Source organism: Pristiophorus japonicus, chromosome 6 (genome assembly GCF_044704955.1).
Source record: "Pristiophorus japonicus isolate sPriJap1 chromosome 6, sPriJap1.hap1, whole genome shotgun sequence".
Taxonomy (NCBI): Eukaryota; Metazoa; Chordata; class Chondrichthyes; family Pristiophoridae; genus Pristiophorus; species Pristiophorus japonicus.
The window spans coordinates 175,449,052-175,470,506 of NC_091982.1; the positions used below are offsets into that span (position 1 = coordinate 175,449,052).

Consider the following 21,455-nt stretch of genomic DNA (forward strand, 5'->3'; position numbering starts at 1 on the left):
CAGAGGTGAACTGGTGGGGGGCCACCAGTCCCCAGCGACATCACAGAGATGGAGGTGCAAGTGCTAGCATTCGTGGGGAAGCAACCCCAGACAGCCACGGACGCATCTGCAGACCCTGAAGTGATGCCACGTGAGTAAAGCTTACACCATTGCATGATATAAAGTCACACCAACTCATATCTGACCAATCATATATGATGGATGATTTCTAAAAGTGTCATAGAAATAATGCTGGCCTAATGAAAATCATTGCAATGCACAATGTGTTGATGGTCATGAAATGTGATGTCTGCGATGATGCTTTTGTCGTGCATATGCTGTGTGTGGCGCTGGACTCACCTTGTCACCATAGCAACCCCGTCTCCTCTAACAATCTCGTTTGTGTCTTGCAGCTCAGCCAGCAGCGTTGTCCCAGGCAAGACCACAGAGGCCAGAAGGTGGGGGTGTGGGGCAGGAGTCGGCGGATGATCCTACTACATCTGGTGCTGAGGAGCTCCGATTGTCGCCCGTCAATCCGCTGGGTCTATTCTCGACGGATGAGAGCGCGGACTTCAAAGAACCTGCATCGCCACGCTCCAGAACCCATTCCACCCCAAGACCATCTACTGATCCTCCACCTCCGGAGGTGCCGGCCCCAAGCACCTCTCCACAGGGCACCCCATTTGTCCAGGAGGGCGCCGACCCCGCGGAGGTCACGTGGACGCGGCAGGTCTGTTCCAAGAGCGCGACATGACAGCGGAGCGATGGTACAGTTGTCCAGGAGGACTGTAGACATTGGTGACCAGCTCATCGAAGCTTTGGGGGGCACATACCGACACCTGGCCACCAGGACCGAGTACATTCCTCGCATGGCGGAGTCCCTGGATGCGAGGAACACTGCTGTCACTGCCCTCCCATGGGTCCCAGAGCGCGGCACTCGACCCCTACTGTGAATGACAGATGAGAGCAAGGACCATGATCCTGCTTCTGTGTCAGAGAATGTTGCCCCCTTGGCACACCCCGCTCCCGTACCGTGCAACCAACGCATCTGCCTTCATCCCCCCCCCAATGAGGCACAGCCTGAGGAGCTCCTCGGCCAGGCGTCGTGGAGCGAGGAGGGGAAGGAGTAGAGGTGGGGAGAAGGAGCGGGGGGAAGGAAAGTGAGGTGCATGTGCGCGGGTGGTGGCTGTGTTATATCTCTGGGTGTATGCAATTTGTTGCAATGTATAGGGGCTGGGGACCATGCTCCTACTTTGCCTTTGTATTGTGTTGCTGGACATGTTGAACATGTGATTGATGTCAATGGTGGAAAAAGTGGGGTGTGGGTAGTGGTTGGGTGTTATTGGCTGTGTTACTTATGATTTCAGACCAATGTTGGTAATAAACTTTTGTAATTGAACATAACCTTGTTGCGCATTGTCTCAGATAGCTGGACCGTTAGATACTCGTGATTCCTTACCATCATAGGCAGTCCCTCGGAATCGAGGAAGACTTGCTTCCACTCTTGGTGAGTTCTTTGGTGGCTGAACAGTGCACTACAAAAGTCACAGACTCTGTCACAGGTGGGACAGATAATCGTTGAGGGAAGGGGTGGGTGGGACTGGTTTGTTGCACGCCATTTTCGCTGCATACGCTTGATTTCTGCATGCTCTCGGTGTTGAGACTCGAGGTGCTCAGCACCATCTCGGATGCACTTCCTCCTCTTTGGGCGGTCTTGGGTCAGGGACTCCCAGGTGTCAGTGGGGATGTCACACTTTATCAGGGAGGCTTTGAGGAGTCACTCTGTGGATTCCGTCCTCTACAGGGCACAACGGACATGATTTTTGCAGAGCGACAGCTACAGGAAAAATGCAGGGAACAGCGCCAGCCCTTATACATGGCCTTTTTCCACCTTACAAAGGCCTTTGACACTATCAACCGCGAGGTTCTATGGAGGGACCCCGGTGAGCGACTGGGGTCTCGTCCGGTAACTGAGCAGAATGCGGGACAAGCGAGACCCGTAGGGAGCCGTGAGTCACGCGTTTTAGGTTCTGCTTAATGGTTTGGACAGCCCGCTCCGCTTGACCGTTAGACGCGGGTTTGAAAGGAGCAGACCTGACATGCTTGATGCCATTACGGCTCATAAACTCGTGGAACTCCGAACTGGTGAAACACAGTCCGTTGTTGCTGACAAGGATGTCGGGCAGGCCATAGGTGGCGAACATGGCCGGAAGCTTTCAATAGTGGCTGCGGACGTGCTGGATGACATGATTATGCATTCAATTCATTTGGAGTAAGCGTCCACTACCTCTAAAAATATTTTGCTGAGAAAGGGGCCAGAAAAGTCTATGTGGATCCTTGACCATAGTTTGGATGGCCATGACCACAGACTCAGCGGAGCCTCCACAGCTGCATGCAAGTGTTGCACTGATGCACGCATGACTCCAAGTCCGAGTCAATGCCGGGCCACCAAATGTGAGCCCTGGCAATGGCCTTCATCATGACAATACCTGGGTGGGTACTGTGTAAATCTCGCACTAAAGTTACCCTGCCTTTTTTTGGCATAACAATATGATTACCCCATAACAGACAATCAGACTGAATAGACAATTCATCTTTGTGGTGGCTGCATCCTGCATTTCCCTGGGAATGGCAGACCAATTTCCATTTAGAACACACCTTTTTACGCTTGACAGTACAGGATCTTGGTTGGTCCAGGTCCTAATTTGATGAGCCGTGATGGGTGACCCCTCGCTCTCGAAGGCATCCATGACCAGCAGCAAGTCTGCGGGCTGCGGCATTTCCACCCCGGTTGTGGGCAATAGTAGCCGGCAAAGCGCATCAGCCCAGTTTTCAGTGCCTGGTCTGTGGCAGATGATATAATCATAAGCGGATAATGTCAGTGCCAATCTTTGGATGCGGGACAAGGCATTGGTGTTTATAGCTTTCCTCTCAGAAAACAATGAAATGAGCGGTGTGTGGTCTGTTTCAAGCTCAAACTGAAGCCCAAACAGGTACTGGCGCATTTTCCTAACTCCATATACGCATGTTAAAGCCTCTTTCTCGACCATACTATAGGCTCTTTCAGCCTTAGACAGATTTCTGATCGCGTATGCAACTGGTTGGAGTTTGCCTGATACATTGGCTTGCTGGAGCACACAACCGACCCCATATGATGAGGCGTCGCAGGCCAGCACTAACCGCTTACATGAGTCATAGTGTACCAGTAATTTATTGGAACGTAGCAGGTTCCTGGCCTTCTCAAAGGCTCTGTCTTGAGATTTTCCCCAAACCCAGTCGTTACTCTTTCTCAGCAACCTGTGCAAGGGCTCGAGCAATGTACTCAAACTAGGTAGAAAATTACCGAAATAGTTGAGAAGACCCAGGAACGAACGCAGCTCCGTCACACTCTGGGATCTGAGTGCATTCTTGATGGCCTCTATCTTCCGAGTTCATAGGCCTGATGCTGTCTGCTGCAATCTTTCTCCCCAGGAATTCGACCTGGTGCCATGAAAACGCACTTGGAACGTTTTAGCCTGAGTCCCACTCTGTCCAGATAACGGAGAACCTCTTCCAGGTTGTGCAGGTGTTCGGTGGCATCGCGACCGGTGATCAGGATGTCATCTTGGAACACGACGGTTCTCAGGACAGACTTCAGCAAACTCTCCATGCTTCTCTGAAATGTGGCTGTTGCCGAGTGAATTTCGAAAGGCATCTGTGCTATATAAACAGTCCTTTGTGCGCGTTGATGCACGTCAGTTTTTTTTACGATTCGACCAGCTCCTGTGTCATGTAAGCGGAGGTCAGGTCCAATTTGGTGAATGGCTTCCCCCCTCCCGCTAGCGTTGCAAACAGGTCATCATCCTTGGATAATGGGTACTGATCCTGTATCGAGACTCGGTTGATCGTTACCTTGTAGTCGCCGCAGATCCTGACCGTGTCATCACTTTTCAACACCGGGACAATTGGACTGGCCCATTCGCTGAACTCGACTGGTGATATGATTCCTTTCCATTGAAGTCTGTCCAGTTTGATCTCGACCTTCTCCCTCATCATGTACGGAACCGCCCGAGCCTTGTGATGGACGGGTCTTGCATCCGGACCTAGGTGGATCTGCACCTTGGCTCCCATGAAGTTGCCGATGCCTGGTTCGAACAACGAGGGAAACTTGCTCAGCACTTGAGCACATGAAGCATCATCCACTGACGATAAGGCTTTAATATCATTCCAGTTCCATTTAATTTTCTCAAGCCAACTCCTGCAGAACAGCGTTGGACCATTGCCTGGAACGATCCACAACGATAAATCATGCACAGCTCCATCGTACGATACCTTTACTGCCGCGCTGCCAATGACTGGTATAAGCTCTTTTGTGTAGGTACACAGCTTCACATTGATTGGGCTCAGTTTGGGTCTTTTTGCCTTAGTGATCCCACAGCTTTTCGAAAGCCCTCTGGATTATTATTGACTGTCGCACTCGTATCCAATTCCATGGATACTGGAACCCCATTTAATTTAACTTCCAGCATCCTCGGAGGACTTTTGGTAAAAGAATGTACCCCATACACTTCTTTGTCCTGTACCTTGGGTTGAGTTGCTTGTGCTGCTTGATCCACGCTCGATTGATCATCCTCAGCCGTGTGGTGTGTTGCAGCATGCTTGCTCGGTTGCAGACACTTTCGCTGAAGGTGCCCCATTGTTGAACAGCCTTTGCACGCATATTGCTTGAATCGGCATTGATGGGCCCGATGATAGCCCCCGCAACGCCAACAAGCATGCCTGGGTGATCGTGATGGCCCTGCTCAGGTCTAGAGATTCAGCAGTTAGCAGCTTTCGAAGGATGACCTTGCGGCCAATGCCAAGCACGAAAAAATCCCGATGCATTTCCTCCAAAGCAGCTCCGAAGTTGCACGGCACAGCGAGACTTCTCAGGTCGGCGACAAATTCCACTACGATCTGGCCCTCGGAGCAATTGTGCATATAGAAACGATACCTCACCATGATGATGTTTTCCTTCGGTTTAAAGTGGTTCCGAACCAGCGTAAGTCTTATCCGTTGGTCGAGTCGGTGAGAGTAGATTCTTGATAAGGCTGTACATTTTTGACCCATAAACGGCGAGAACCGCCCTGCACTTAATTGTGTTAACGATTCCTTCCAATCCGTTGGCTACAAAGTACTGGTCGAGGCGATCAGTGAAATCCTCCCAGTCTTCCCCTTCCACCAATCTCTCCAAAATTCCAACAGACACGGTTGCGTGAAAGTTCATATTTTTAACTCGTCGCCAATTGTTAAGTATCGATTAACTCCACGAGGCTAAGTACAGTGAGCAAGTTCAGGCATGACCTTACTCCAGTTTATTTATTCTCAAAGTGAGGATTCAACATGGCTGCCAACATTATATACACGGCTTGCACGTGTCTGCCAGTGACCATTAGGACTCCGACAGTCGCGTCCTCCGGTGGCAGGTAAAACCCAGTTAACATACATAACACTTTAGAACCCGGGTTTTTTGATGGACCTCAGCCTTGAGCTGTCTGTAATGCTGCTCCCGCGTTGGGTTGTTGTTTAAGGCTCAGAAATGCCCTGTGCTTGAGATCTATTAGCTCTTGGATCTCCTGATCATTCTCATCAAACCAGTTCTGGTGTTTCCTGGTTGAGTAACCGAGCGTCTCTTTGCAGGCATTGGTTATGGAGGCCCAGAGGGTAGACCAAGCGCTGTGGGCATTCTGCGTCTCGGGGTCGTCAAGGCACGCCAGGTTAGCTGTGAGGCGCTGGCTCTATAAGTGCTCCGGCATTGACTTTTTTGCGGCACTGCTTCTGCTGCCCCCTCCGCTTTGGAGCTATGTTGATGTCGATGATGGATCAGATTATGCGGTGGTCCGTCCAGCAGTCGTTGGCTCCTGTCATGGCGCGGGTGATGTGCACATCCTTGCGATCCCTGGCTCGGATGATGACATAGTCGAGCAGGTGCCAGTGCTTGGAGCGAGGGTGTTGCCACGATGCCTTGTATTTGTCCTTCTGGCGGAACAAGGTGTTGGTGATGACAAGTTTGTGCTCTAGACATTTTGTCAGGAGTAGGGTACCACTGGAGTTGGCTTTCCCTAGCCCCCTCTGCCAATCACAACCCCCAGAGGGTTGAAGTCACTGAGGAGAATCAGTTTGTCACCCGCGGGGACGCAGGACAGGGATTTTTCGAGATTGGTGTAAAAACCCTCTTTGGCCTCATCAGTTGCATCGAGTGTTGGGGTGTACGCACTGATGACTGCGGTGCATTGGTTCCGGGATAGGGTGAGTTGAAGAGTCATGAGACGTTCGTTAGCCCCGCAGGAGAAGTCTTGTAGGCGGTCAACCAGCTTGTTTTGGATGGCGAAGCCGACTCTGTGGAGGCGGCATTCTTCCTCTGGTTTCCCTTTCCAGAAGAAGATGTAACCTCCACCTTGTTCCTTGAGCTGGCCTTCCCCTGCCTGCCGGGTCTCGCTTAGGGCGGCGATGTCGATATCAAAGTGTCTAAGTTCCCGGGCAACTATGGCGGTGCGGCGTTCCGGCCTGTTCAGGTTGTCCATGAGGGTCCTGACGTTCCAGGTCCCGAACTTCATGTTAACGGAGTGGAAGATGCCTGTGCGTGAGTTCTTTTAATGTGGGATGGCCGTTGAACACTGGCTACCACACAGGCTTAGCTGAGCAAGGTCTTCATCAAGTGGCAAGGGGGTCCAAGATGACTGGAGACCAGGCACTGCTATATGGGCCTAGTTGCCTACGGCGAGATGTTGGCCGCAAGCTCGGCGATGGGTAGCGCCCTTGGTGGTAAGTGGTCAGAGGCCTGGTTGGGGCAGGCATTGGGAGGATCAGTGGCCCACCGGGGTTCGGGGTGGGAGGGCAGGGTCACAGCCATGGAAATCACCATGTGTTGGAGGAGGAGAAGACGCCAGGTCGCCAGTGGGGAAGGAGAGCACTAGTTGTCGCTGAAGGAGGAGGGGAGGCCAGTCACCGACGTGGGAGCCGATCGTCATTGAGGAGAAGGTCATCTGTCACCACGGGAGGTCCAGCCATCGTCGAGGAGGCCCAGACTCTGTCGTGGAGGAAAGACCCATCTGCCGTTGCTGGAGATGTTCCGGTCAAATCACCGCTGGAAGGGGGTGGGGGTGGAGACCAGATAGCCAGGTCCAGGTCGAGGGCGCTGCCTCCGGAGGTCGCTGGGGGTTGTTGGAGGTCGCCAGAGATCGTCGGGAGTCGCCGATGGGTGATGTGGTGGGAAGCCTGCGGTAGGCCCAAATGACCCGAACTTGTGGGACTTGCCGGAGGTCACCAGAGGTCTCTGGGGGGATTCCGGGGGATGTCTGAGGTTGCTGGAGGTCGCCTATGGGAAGCTTGAGGTAAGCCCGAATGACCCGAACTCGTGGGACTCGCAGGGTTGGGACTAGGTTAAGGGGTAGGGGTTTGGGTTGGGTTTACGTGCTTAGACCCCCTATTAAGGTCTATTTGCTAAGGGAGGTTTAGACAGCGGGGAGGGGGTGGAAAGTTGCCGAGAGCTGATGGGAGTTGTTTGGAGCGGGGGAGCTCCCGAGGGACCTAACACAACCTTACCATGAAAGGGTTAAATACAACTTAACATCAATCAACGTAAACATTACCTGGCACCAAGTTATGGGCACCATTGATGTCTGAGCTGCACACACACACAGCATTGTTTCAACGTTGTCACTCACATCAGCGCTCTTTCAGTCAAATTTTTCCGATATCAGCTCCTCATGTAAGAGTGGGATTTAACAAATGCCAGCCACACCACTGGTGATCGTTCTGGTTAGTTCCACTTTTTGTGGCCAGTTTTTTGAGCGAGTAATATTGTGAGTGGTAAGTGTGCGAGATGGTGAAATTGTCGGTGGGCGATCTCCATGACGGCTAGTTTGGGTAAATATGCTCTTTGCGACAAAAAACAGTCGCTGGGCGTTAATATTGAATCTCAGTGATAATTCTGTTCGGAAAGTAATGCTGGGCGATATTATGGGCGTTGAATTCGTCCATTCTGCTGATTCCGCCCAAAAAAAGTGGGCGGGCGGTGATATTTTTTCTCGTCATTATGCCCATTGGGAAAATAACGCTCAGCGATAAGTCTCTTTAAAAAAAAAAAAGCCAGTCAGTTTCCATTTTGTGCTAGATTGGGCGATATCTGGGCGTTATACGTAATTTCAGCGGTAAAATGGGCGTTAAGTATCCATTAAGCAGGCAAAAAAAGTAGAGATTCTAGCCCAATAAGTTTCGAAGGTTGGAAGGCCCCAATAGGTATATCCTTTCACATCTGACACCTTGTTTTGAATCAGTTCAGTGAGTGAACTTATATTATTGAACCTGCTCAAAATATTCTTCTTCAATCTAATTTCAATGTCATATAATATGAGAATTTGTGCCAGATGTATCAGTTTAAAATGCTAGCCATATGTGATAGCAGAATGAACATTATCACAGCTTGCATGGAACTAGTCGATGGTGTTTGAGCCTCCAGCATCAAATTTTCCATAACTAGTAATCTTCCAAGAAGACATCCACCCCCTTGCCCCCCCACCCCCATCCCTAAGGATGGCTGGTTCGGGAAATGGAATAGGGAAGCACTTCTGAGTTTAGAGCAGTGCAGAGGGAGCTTTATTTGCATTTATCACAACACTTCAATACTTCCCATGCCTTGATAAGCACAAACTCATTAAATAAAACAGAGCATGATAACCAACAGGACAGTGCCAGATAGTGGAGAACTACAATCTGGAAACAGGATTTGAAGCTTTTCTTTGTGAAAAATGTGAACGGGTTGCTGTGTCATTTTAGATGTTATATAAATGATATGGCCCAGAATTCCACTGGTTCTGTAGTTTAGTTCCACTCCAGTGGGGAGCTTGTTGACTGTGAGGTGAAGCATGGCAGTGAGGAAGATTGAGAAGAGGGTTGGGGCGATGACGCAGCCCTGTTTGACCCCGGTCTGGATGTGGATTGGGTCTGTAATGGATCCATTGGTAACGATCACGGCCTGCATGTAGTCTTGGAGCAGGCAGAAGATGGTGCTGTTCCCTGCGTTTTTCCTGCAGCTGTATTGCTGCAAAAATCATGTCCATTGTGCCCCATAGGGGATGAAATCTGCAATGTGACTCCGGGAGGAACTTCTCGGCCACAGGGTGAAGACAGTTGAGGAGGACTTTAGCGACGATTTTCCCAGTGGCTGATAACAGGGAGGTTCCTCTGTAGTTGCCGCAGTCGGACTTGTCCCCTTTTTTAAAGATGGTCACGATTACTGCATCTCTGAGATCTCCCAGCATGCTCTCCTCCCTCCAGATGAGAGAGATGAGGTCATGTATTCGCGCCATTAGTACCTCTCCGCCATACTTCAGTGTCTCAGCAGGGATTCCATCTGCTCCCGTAGCTGTGTTGTTCTTAAGCTGTCTTATGACTTTTTCTACCTCATGCAGTGTTGGGGTTTTACTGAGGTGGTGGTGGGTAGCATGCTGCGGAATGGAGTCGAGAACACTTAAGTCAAAGGCAGAGTCTCGATTGAGGAGATCTTCGAAGTGCTTCTTCCAGCGGGCTCTGACTGCCTTGATGTCCATGATGAGTGTTTCCCTGTTCTTGGCCAACAGTGGGGTGGGGCCTTGGGTGTTTAGTCTGTAGGTGGCCTTGACTGCGATGAAGAATCCTCGCACATCATGGCTGTCGGCCAGCTGCCGTATCTCTTGTGCTTTCTCGATCCACCACCTGTACTTTAGGTCCCGGGTTTTTTGTTGGACCTCAGCCTTGAACCGCCTGTAATGCTGCTGCTTTACTGCTCCTGAGTTGGGTTGTTGTTTAAGGCTCAGAAATGCCCTGCCATGCTCCATCTCACAGTCTACAAGCTCCCCACTGGTGTGGAACTAAACTACAGAACCAGTGAGAACCTGTTCAACCTTCGCCGTCTCCAGGCCAGGTCTAAGACCACCCCAACCCTCTGTCGTTGAGCTACGGTACGCGGATGACGCCTGCGTCTGTGCACATACAGAGGCTGAACTCCAGGACATAGTCGACGTATTTACTGAGACGTACGAAAGCATGGGCCTTACGTTAAACATCTGTAAGACAAAGGTCCTCCACCAGCCTGTCCTCGCCGCACAGCACTGACCACCAGTCATCAAGATCCACAGCGCGGCCCTGGACAACGTGGACCATTTCCCATACCTTGTTAGCCTCTTATCAACAAGAGCAGACATTGCCGATGAGATTCAACACCGCCTCCATTGCGCCAGTGCAGCCATCGGCCACCTGAGGCAAAGAGAGTTTGAAGACCAGGCTCTCAAAACTGCCACCAAGCTCATGGTCTACAGAGCTGTAGTAATACCCACCCTCCTGTATGGCTCAGAGACATGGACCATGTACAGTAGACACCTCAAGTCGCTGGAGAAAGACCACCAACAATGCCTCCGCAAGATCCCACAAATCCCCTGGGAGGATAGATGCACCAACATTAGCGTCCTCGACCAGGCCAACATCCCCAGCATTGAAGCACTGACCACACTTAATCAGCTCCGGTAGGCAGGCCACATAGTTCGCATGCCAGACACGAGACTCCCAAAGCAAGCGCTCTACTCGGAACTCCTTCACCGTAAATGAGCCAAAGGTGGGCAGAGGAAATGTTACAGGGACACCCTGAAAGCCTCCCTGAAAAAGTGCAACATCCCCACTGACACCTGGGAGTTCCTGGCCAAAGATCGCATCCGGGAGGGCGCTGACCACCTCGAGTCTCATCGCCGAGAGCATGCAGAAATCAAGCCCAGGCAGCGGAAAGAGCGTGTGGCAAACCAATCCCACCCACCCTTTCCCTCAACAACTATCTGTCCCACCAGTGACAGGGACTGTGGTTCTCGTATTGGACTGTTCAGCCACCTAAGGACTCATTTTTAAGAGTGAAAGCAAGTCTTCCTCGATTCCGAGGGACTGCCTATGATGATGATGGCCAAGAATCAAGGATTCATTTTTTAAATGCTAGTGCTTACCAGTGTAATGTTAAAAATCTTAAAGTCTAAGGTGGCGAAATTGCCTGTTTTTCAGAGGCCCGTGAACGCTACCGGGGGGGAGGGACATGGGCGTTACCAGCTCCCGGGAAATTGCTCGGGAGTTTGCAGAGATGCTGTCATGCCAGCGCCATGCCCCGCAGCTAGCACCCCGGGCCGCCGTGCAACCGCCGTTTAATCATCGCTATGCTCTTCAACCCCTCAGCACCGTGCGCCGAACCCTTACCGCCCGCGGGGGAAATTGCCCTGGGGGCGCTAACGGGACGCAATGCCGTTTTCATCTGGGGAAGTGTCGCTACCTCCTCCTGGGAAATTGCACCGGTGGTTTAGAGGGGCACTGTCCTAGCAGCGTGTGCCTCGAGGTTAGCGCCCCAGGTTGGCGTGCAACGGTGATGAAGTCTTCGCCTTATGAGGCGACCCCGTACCGACCCACAGGGGAAATTGCTATGTGGGTCGCGAAGATGGCGCACCCGGGGCGTTATTTAAAGCGGAGGCCTTCAGTGCCCCGGGCCGCCATCTTTGTTGGTCCTACTGTGGACCGGGCTGCCATCGTGCAGCTCAGCACTCCATCTTGCGTGCCGCGCTGCTTTCCCGGTCTTACATGTCACTGGTGGTCCAGTGGCAGCCCCCAAAGAGCCATGCAGTGTGCACAACAGCCCTCCCCTTTAATGGATGGGGAAGGACATTGTTGCACATTAGCATTATGCCGAGCAGCTGCGTAGCGCTGGCCTGCTCCAAGTAGCACTGGACTCAGCGCCGCGCTACTAGCCCTCAAAGGAACGATGCGCCGGAGGCAGTGCTCCGGTTCCTTTGAGGGGCATACTGCCCAGTTCTGCTTCGGGGGCGGGACTTCTGGGCCGGGCGATAAAAGTCCCAGCCCCGGAAGATTACCACCCCAAATCGGGGTGTGGGCCAAGTCCGTCCCCTCTGTCCCTTCCTGTCACACACTGCTTATCTTCCCCCAATTTAGAACTCAAAAGATTTGGGTAAAGACCAATTTTACTCGGCTGGGAAGTGATTTAGTAAAAGTGGACTGGAAACAGTTGTTTGAAGGTAAATCAGTGCCCGGGCAGTGGGAGGCATTCAAGAGGGAGGTACATGGAGTTTAGGGTAAACATGTTCCCACAAAGAAAAAGGGTAGAACTGCCAAATGTAGAGTCCCTTGGATGACAAAGTGCATACAGGGTAAGATAAGGCAATAAAGGGAAGCCTATATCAGATATCGGGACCTCAATACTGCAGAAAGCTGAGAAGAGTAGAGAAAGTGCAAAGGTGAAATTATGAAAGAAATTATGAAAGCAAAAAGAGGGCATGAAAAAATACTGGCAAGTAGAATCAAAGAAAACCCAAAGATGTTTTACAATTACATAAAGAGCAAGAGGTGTTACGTTTAGAATAAATCCACAAGACTGTGGGCCCAAGTTTTGGGCCGCGCCTAGAACGGCGCAGTACCGACCTGGACGCCCATTTCTCGCGCCACAAAGTGCGCCTAAAAAAAACTTAGATTCTCCGGCTCCCTGCTGGTCCTCTGGAGCCGGGCGCGGTGCAGCATGAGCTGTCGGGGGCGGAGCTAGGTCCCTGCGCTGAAAACAGTGCGGGGACCTCTGCACATGCGTGCTACAGTGGCCGCGCATGTGCAGTAGCTCCAGGCGCCCAAAACTGTGTGGGAGGGGCCCGAAGCATGCAGCCCCTATCCCTGGTCAAATGGCCTCAGTGGGGCTGCGTGCATAAGGCTGCCTCCCACGCCCAGCTCCTGCTTCCTCCCGACCCAACTCCCGCTCCCCTCCCCCCCCGGACCCGACACCGACCCGACTCCCGCTTACCCCACCCCCCCGACCCGAACCGAACCGACCTCCCTCCCACCATCCCCCCGACCCGACCCACGCTCCCGACCACCCCCCCACCCCCCCCCCCCCACCTGGACCGGACCCGACCCAACCTGACCTCCCTCCCCCCACCCCCGACACGGCCTCCCTCTGACCGCCCCCCCCCCCCCGACCCAACCTGAACCGAACCGACCCGACCCGCGCTCCCTCCCTGCCCCCCCCTACCCGAACAAACCCGACCTCCCTCCCTCCTTCCCCCCCAACCCGACCCGTGCTCCCGACTGGCACCCCCACCCCTCCCGGACCCGACCTCCCTCCGCCCCCCGGACCCGACCCGACCCAACGCCACCTACCTGTAAATATTTTCTAAGGTTTTTTCAACCGTACAAAAATCTTCAGTTACACCATTCTAAGTTAGTTTGGAGTACGTTTTCACTGCCGAAACTTTGAAAACAGGCGCAAGTGGCCTGTTTTGAAAAAAAAATTCTGTTCCAAAGTGAAACTGTTCTAACTGACCAGAACTGGAGCAAACTAAATGCCGAGAATTTGAATTTCTAAGATACTCTGTTCTACACCAGTTGCTCCAAAAAATCAGGAGCAACTGAGGCCGAAACTTGGACCCATTATATCTTAAGCTCAAACTGTTGTGACCTTGGTCTCTTTATTGTAACTCCAGAGTGAGGAGGCAGCATGGTAGTTTGCCTTTTATACCTGCTTGCTCAGGGTGTGCAGGTGACCCTTGGGTCTCCCACAGGTGCGTCCCCTGGTGGCAAGTCTTACACATTGGTAGTGTTTACATACATAACCAGAGGATAACAAAGGAAAGAGTAGGGCCTATTATGAACCAAAATGGTGATCTGTGTGTGCAGGTGGAGGATGTGGGTAAGGTACGAAATGAATACTTTGTGACTGTCTTCACATAAGAAGGGGACGATGCTGACGTTGAAGTTCAGGAGGAAGATAATGAAATATTGGACGGGATAAACATAGTAAGAGAGGAAGTTTTAAGCGGTTTAACATCCTTGAAAGTAGATAAATCACTAGGACCGGATGAAATATATCTGAGGTTCCTAAAAGAAGTAAGGGAGGAAACTGAGGAAAAGCAGCAAGGGAGGCTCTGACCATCATTTTTCAATCCTCCCTGGCTACAGGAGTTGTGCCAGAGGATTGAGAACTGCTCATGTTGTACCATTGTTTAAAAAGAGTGGAAAGGATAAACCAAGCAATTACAGGCCAGTTAGTTTAACCTTGGTGGTGGGGAAATTACTGGAATCAATTCTGAGATATAGTATAAATCTTCATTTAGAAAGACACAGATTAATCAAGGTCAGTCAACATGGATTTATTTGTTAAGGAAAGATCTTGTCTGACTAACTTGATTGAGTTCTTTGAGCCGGTAACAAGGAAGGGCGATGAGGGCAGTGCGTTTGATGCAGTTTACATGGATTTTAGCAAGGCTTTTGACAAGGTCCCATATGGTAGGCTGATCAAAAAAGTAAAAGCCCCTGGGATCCAAGGGAGAGCGAAAAATTGGATCCAAAATTGGCTCAGTGGCAGAAAGCAAAGGGTAATGGTTGAGGGAAGCTTTTGTGACTGTTTCCAGTGGGGTTCCATAGGGCTCAGTACTCGGTCCCTTACTTTTGCAGTATATATCAATGATTTGGACTTAAATGTAGGGGGCATGATAAAGAAATTCGCAGATGATACAAAAATTGGCCGTGTGGTCGACAGAGAGGAGGAAGGTTCCAAACTGCAGGAAGATATCAATGAACTGGTCAGTTGGGCAGTAAAGTGGCAAATGGAATTCAATCCGGAAAAGTGTGAGGTAATGCATTTGGGGAGGAGCAACAAGGCAAGGGAATACACAGTAAATGGGAGGCTACTGAGAGGCGTGGTGGAACAGAGGGACCTTGGCATATATGTACACAGATCCTGAAAGGTAGCAGGACAGATCGATAAGGTAGTTAGAAAGGCATAATGAATGCTTTCTTTTATTAGCCGAGGCATAGAATACAAGAGCAAGGAAGTCATGCTAGAACTGTATACAACATTAGTTAGGCCACAGCTTGAGTACTACATGCAGTTCTGGTCACCACATTTCAGGAAGGATGTGATTGCAAATGTCATGTATTCAGCATTGTAAACCATGTATAATCTGACCTAAGTTGTACACTGTGAGAACAATGACCACTAGCTGGGAGACACCCACCTAGATCACTTGAGTGCTAAGAAATAAAGGACAGGTCACAGACTGACCTTCTCTCAAGCATGGGCCTCGTGTGCATTTATACTGTATAGTAAGGACGTATCAATGGCGACGAGAAACTAGGATTTAAACCACGCGAGCATGGCCACTAGCAGAACAGATGAGAGGTACTGTGTTAAGGAATGGTTGGGACAGAGATTCAACATTGTTAAAGCAGCACACAGTTCTCCAGGCAGACAAGGGCAATCGGGCATGCCCCAACATGTAGTCGAACCCAGAGGGGGAGTTCGACAGAGACAATGGCAAGCTGAATGGTGATTCATGCCATTGCAAGGGACAATGCGGTCAGTAATGGGGCCATCACCTGTTAATGGCGCATTCAAGGACAGTCACAGGGGCAGTCAGGGATGATCGACTGGCAAGTGACCTTTTGTTTCCAACAACAGCTCATGTTGGAGGCGTGGAGACACACACTCAGCCGGAGTTTGCAGAGATGAGCAAAATACCTGCAGAAATTGCAGAAATGAACGCTGGGGGAAATCGCTGGAAGCTGAAGTTCAGCGAGTTCATGTGGAGCACGTTTACAGTTCATACACCAGGACGCCACCGATAATGATGAAAGTGCTCCTCAATGGCATCCCAGTATCAATGGAGCTAGACACGGGGGCCAGCCAGTCCCTGATGGGTATCAAACAGTTCGAAAAGTTGTGGGCGTCCAAGGCCAGGAGACCAAAATTATCGCCGATTGACGCACAGCTACGGAACTTACACAAAGCAGATCATTCTGGTGCTAGGCAACGCCACAGTAGTCGTGACCCACAAAGATTCGGAGAACAGGTTGCCACTCTGGATTGTCCCTGGGGATGGTCCCGCACTGCTGGGGAGGAGTTGGCTTGCTGTCATGAACTGGAAATGGGGCGATGTCAATGCAATTTCCTCTGTGGAGCGAGTATCATGCTCACAGATCCTGGACAAATTTGACTCATTATTTCAACCCGGCATCAGCACTTTCATGGGGGCCAAGGTAGTGATTCACATAAACCCGGACGCCAGGCCAGTACACCACAAGGCCAGAATGGTGCCGTATGTGATGCGGGAAAAGATAGAAGGCAAATTGGACTCTTTGCGACGCTATCCGGTGGAAAACTTTTTTCAAAATTGGACCTGACCTCAGCTTACATGACCCAGGAGCTGGCGAGTGAGTCGAAGAAGCTGACCGCTATCACGACACACAAGGGGTTGTTTGAGTACAACAGATGTCCGTTCGGGATTCGCTCAGCCGCCGCGATCTTCCAACGAAATATGGAAAGCCTCCTCAAGTCGATTCCAGGGACGGTGGTTTTTCAGGACAACATCCTCATCACGGGTTACGATACTGAAGAACACCTCCACAACCTGGAGGAGGTGCTACGCAGACTGGACCAGGTAGGGCTGCGACTGAAAAAGGCGAAGTGCGTCTTCCTAGCTCCAGAGGTAGAATTCCTGGGGATGAGGGTAGCAGCAGACGGGATCAGCCATACTGCGTCCAAGATGGAAGCGATCCAGAGAGCACCCAGACCCTGTAACACGACGGAGCTGCGTTTGTTCCTGGGGCTCCTGAACTATTTTGGTAACTTTCTTCCCAAATTGAGCATGCTGCTAGAGCCGCTACACGTGCTCCTACGCAAAGGTCGTGAATGGGTCTGGGGGGACAGCCAGGAAAGGGCTTTTAATAGAGCACGCAATTTATTATGTTCCAACATTCTATTAACACTATACGACCCATGTAAGAAACTTGTGTTAACGTGCGACGCGTCGTCCTATGGTGTCGGGTGTGTGTTGCAGCATGTCAATGTCAAGGGTCAGTTACAGCCGGTAGCTTATGCCTCCAGGAGTCTGTCCCAGGCAGAAAGGGGTTACGGGATGGTAGAAAAGGAGGCGCTCGCATGTGTATATGCTGTAAAGAAAGTGCACCAGTACCTGTTTGGCAGGAAATTTGAGCTGGAGACAGATCACAAACCCATAATGTCCCTTTTGGCCGATAACAAGGCCATAAATGCAAACGCATCGGACCGCAGACAGAGGTGGGCACTCACGGTAGCCGCCTAATGTGAGTGCAGGACTTCATGGCAGGCAATGGAATTAACCATGTCAGAACGGCACCATTCAAGCCGGCCTCAAATGGCCAGGCAGAACGAGCAGTGCAGATAATCAAACAGGGGATGCTCAGAATCCAAGGGGGTTCCCTACAAAGCCGCTTATCACGCCTCCTGTTGGCCTATAGATCCCGACCACACTCACTCACAGGGGTTCTACCCGCAGAGCTGCTAATGAAAATGACGCTCAAAACCCGGCTATCCCTTATACACCCCACCATGAAAGAAATTGTCGAGAGCAGGCGCCAGCCACAATATGACTACCTTGACAGGAATGCGAGGGCGCGATGTATTGATGTAAATGATCCTGTTTTTGTCCTCAACCTCGCTGTAGGGCCCAAATGGCTCGCAGGCACTGTGATTGCCAAAGAGGGAAATAGGATTCTGGTAGTTAAACTTACCAATGGACAAATCTGCCGCAAACATGTGGATCAAACAAAAAGGAGGTTCAGCAACCACATAGAAGACGCAGAGGAAGAACACGATGTAGCGTTCACTCCACCACAGGTGACGGCACACCGGAACCAAAAGGAGGAGAGCCCAATCACTATGGGCAGTCTGGATAGGCCTGAGGCACCACAAACAGCAGACACTCAGGCTAGCGCCCAACAACTGGAGCCCCAACACAGGCGCTCTACAAGAGTGCGTAAACCGCCAGAGAGACTCAACCTGTGATCCCAATAAGACTTTGGGGGGGGAGGTGATGTCATGTATTCAACCAGCATTGTAACCCATGTATAATCTGACCTAAGTTGTACACTGTGAGAACAATGACCACTAGCTGGGAGACACTCGTAACCTGGACCTTCAGGTATAAAAGGGGAAGCTCCACCCACCTAGATCACTTGAGTGCTAAGGAATAAAGGACAGGTCACAGACTGACCTTCTCTCAAGCATGGGCCTCGTGTGCATTTATATTGTATAGTAAGGACGTATTAGCAAAGGGTGCAGAGGAGATTTATGAGGATGTTGCTAGGAATGGAATACTCTAGCTATGAGGAAAGATTGGATAGGCTGGGGTTGCTTTCCTTGGAACAGAGGAGGCTGAGGGGAGATTTAATTCAGGTGTATAAAATTATAAGGGGCCTAGATAGAGTGGATAGGTCGGACCTATTTCCCTTAGCAGAGGGGTCAATAACCAAGGGGCATAGGTTTAAAATAGTTGGTGGAAGGATTAGAGAGGAGATGAGGAAACATTTTTTCACCCAGAGGGCGGTGTGGATCTGGAACGCAGTGCCTGAAAGGGTGGTAGAAGCAGAAACCCTCATCACATTTAAAAGTTACTTGGATGTGAACATAAAGAGCTGTAACCTACAGGGCTACGGACCTAGTGCTGGAAGGTCGGATTAGTCTGGGTAACTCTTTTTCGACCGGCACAGACACGATCGGCTGAATTGCCTCCTTCTATGATTCTATGAAATCGCTGCACTGCTCCATTGCCTTGACTTTTCTCTTTAGATTTCTAAATTTCCTCTCACCTTTATAGTTTGAAGCCCTATCTACAGCCCCAGTTATTCGATTTACCAGGACACTGGTCCCAACCCGGTTTAAGTAGAGACTGTCCCAACAGAACAGCTCCCTCTTTCCCCAGTACTGGTGCCAGTGCCCCATGAATCAAAACCCCTTCCTCCCACACCATTCTTTGAGCCACGCATTTAACTCTCAAATCTGTTCATCTCTATGCCAATCCAGAGATTATTAATTTGAGGTTCTGCTTTTTAATTTGGACCCGAGCTCATCAAACTCTCTCAGCAGAACCACTTTCCTAGTTCTACCTATGTCGTTGGTGCCTATGTGGACCACGACAACTGGATCCTCCCTCTCCCCCTCCAAATTCTTCCCTAGCCGCGAAGAGAAGAATTCTTAACCCTGGCACCGGGCAGGCAACAGAGCCTTCGGAACTCCTGATCGCAGCTGCAGAGAACAGTATCTATTCCCTGACTATACTGTCCCCTACCACGACATTCCTTTTCACTTCCTACACTTGAATGGCCTCCTGTACCACGGTGCTGTGGTCAGTTTGCTTATCCAACCTGCAGACCTTGCCCTCATTCACACAGGCAGCAAGAATTTCATACCTGTTGGACAAGGTCAAAGGCAAGGCTGAGGCTCCTCCAGCACTGTACCTCGGGTTCCCTTACCTGCCTGAGTTGCAGTCGGGCCCTCCTGTCCCTGACCACTAATCAGATCTGCATTACTACCTAACCTAAGGGATGTGACTGCCTTCTGGATCAAAGTGTCCAGATAACTCTCCCCCTCCCTGATGCCCTGCAATGTCTGCACCTCAGATTCCAGCTCAATAATTCTGAGTTGAAGTTCCTCGAGTTGCAGACACTTACTGCAGACATGATCGCCTAGGATAGCAATCCTCTGCACAAACTCCCACATGCTGCAGTTGCGGCACACCACCGACACTGCCATCCCTTTATAACCTTATTTTAATTATTTAGTTAATTAAAGTTTATGTATTTAATTGACTTAGCTTACAGTTTAGTTTTTAACTAATTATCAGATCTAGTATAAGTTCTAGGTAGATTAAATACAGGTAGTAAAAACACAAAGCACTCCAAATATTGGAAGCAAAAAGCAGCCGTTTCTTTTTCTCCAGTTGGCAGCCGTTCAGTGCAGAGAAAAAAAAACTATTCCCATTCTCTTTTAACAGAAAACTTTAGTCAGCCTTTTTTTAAGCAAAATTTTATGAACAAGACAGACATCCTAACTTCAAAATAAAACTTCTTGCATTTTGTGTTTTCAGTACAATTCTCAGCCAAACACCTCTGATGAATCTTCTACAGTCAGATTATCTTTGGCTTTAAGAACTTAGTTCTGCAGCAGCTCCAATACCAGCTAAACACCACAACAAAGAAAATGACTAAAGTATTGATACAAACCACTGACTGGCATGAGTAATTTAGCACAGATCAAAGTGGAGCTAATGGTAGAGTTTCACAAACATGATCAGAAGCAACAGATCTGGAATTGTTAGATCTTTCAGCTTGCACTGTTGCTGCAGGAATCGTCATCAAGCAATGAGGTTCCTCAGAGTCCACCTGAAAGGATAACTGAATCCATCATCCAACAATGCAAGTTTTTGCAAGTATGACTATTTATGCAGATTTGTAAAAGTTTGTTCTGGGGAAGTGCGTAATGCTAGTACGGCTGCTTTTACTGTCCATCCCGAATTGCCCTCAGATGATGGTGGTGGTTCTTATCTTTGAACCACTGATCTTTATGGTAGTGCTTGTAAGATGGAGTTAAGGAGGGAATTCTGGGACATTGATCCAATGACAATGAACGAACAGCAGCTTATGTGCAAGTCAGGGTAGTGTGTGAATTGGCGAATATGGAATTGATGATATACCTATAATATCATTACTCTTGTCCTCAGTGTTAGAGGTCACTGGGGAGGGAGGTGCTGTTGAAGTAAAGGAACCTTTTCATTTTATATAGTGCTTTTAATGACCTCAGGACATCCCAAAGCATTTTACAACCAATTATGTACTTTTGAAGTGTAGTCACTTGTAATGTTAGAAACGCAGCATCCAATTTACACACAGCAAGGTCCCACAACAGCAATAAAATAAATGACCGGGTCATCTGTTTTAAGTGTTGGTTGAGGAATAAATGTTGGCCAAGACGCCGGGAGAACTCCCCTGCTCTTTTGATACAAGAAGATTTTACATTATAACTGAATCATTTCCATTATTTGTTCCATTTGCACTTCTTTGAATAGTGGGATCTTTTATTGTGTATATATGCTGCATAACTTAGCCATCATGAGGCAGCAGCAGCTGGTAGTAGAAGACCCACCTGAGCTGAGAGTGGCTGATGATGAAGAGGAAGATGCAGATGATGATGAGGAGGAGGACAAGGAAGCCATGCAGCTACCTGAACCCGGAGCACAACAGTGGAGGAGGGCGGTCCATCGTGCTCCTTTAATGATTGCTCGAGCTTTGCGCCAGCAGCTCACCCATGAACGCTTTTCTGCCTGAAGGCTCAGCGGCAACTATTTCAAATGGACCATGTTTACTGTTTGGACCTGTTCTGTAATGTGTTGTTTTACTGGAACAAATAATGGAAATGATTCTTCTTTAATTCAAAAAGTTGTGTTAATAATGGAACAAATAATGGAAATGATTCAGTTATAATGTAAAATCTATTTTAGTTAAAAGTTCAACAAACATTTGTTTGTACTTAACTTTAATAAAATGATTCTTGTATCAAACTTTAACGTTTTCAGTTAAGATCACCTACAAACTTTAAGATCACTTACAAACTTTTAAACTTGTAAATTTACATAACTTAC

At 49.7% G+C, this 21,455-nt stretch overlaps 1 protein-coding gene across 2 annotated transcripts in view; it reads right to left on the bottom strand.

The window, feature by feature from the left end:
- ccdc39 (coiled-coil domain 39 molecular ruler complex subunit) overlaps nucleotides 1-21,455 on the bottom strand; it is a 191,868-nt gene that overhangs the window by 1,483 nt on the left and 168,930 nt on the right. The window lies entirely within an intron of this gene.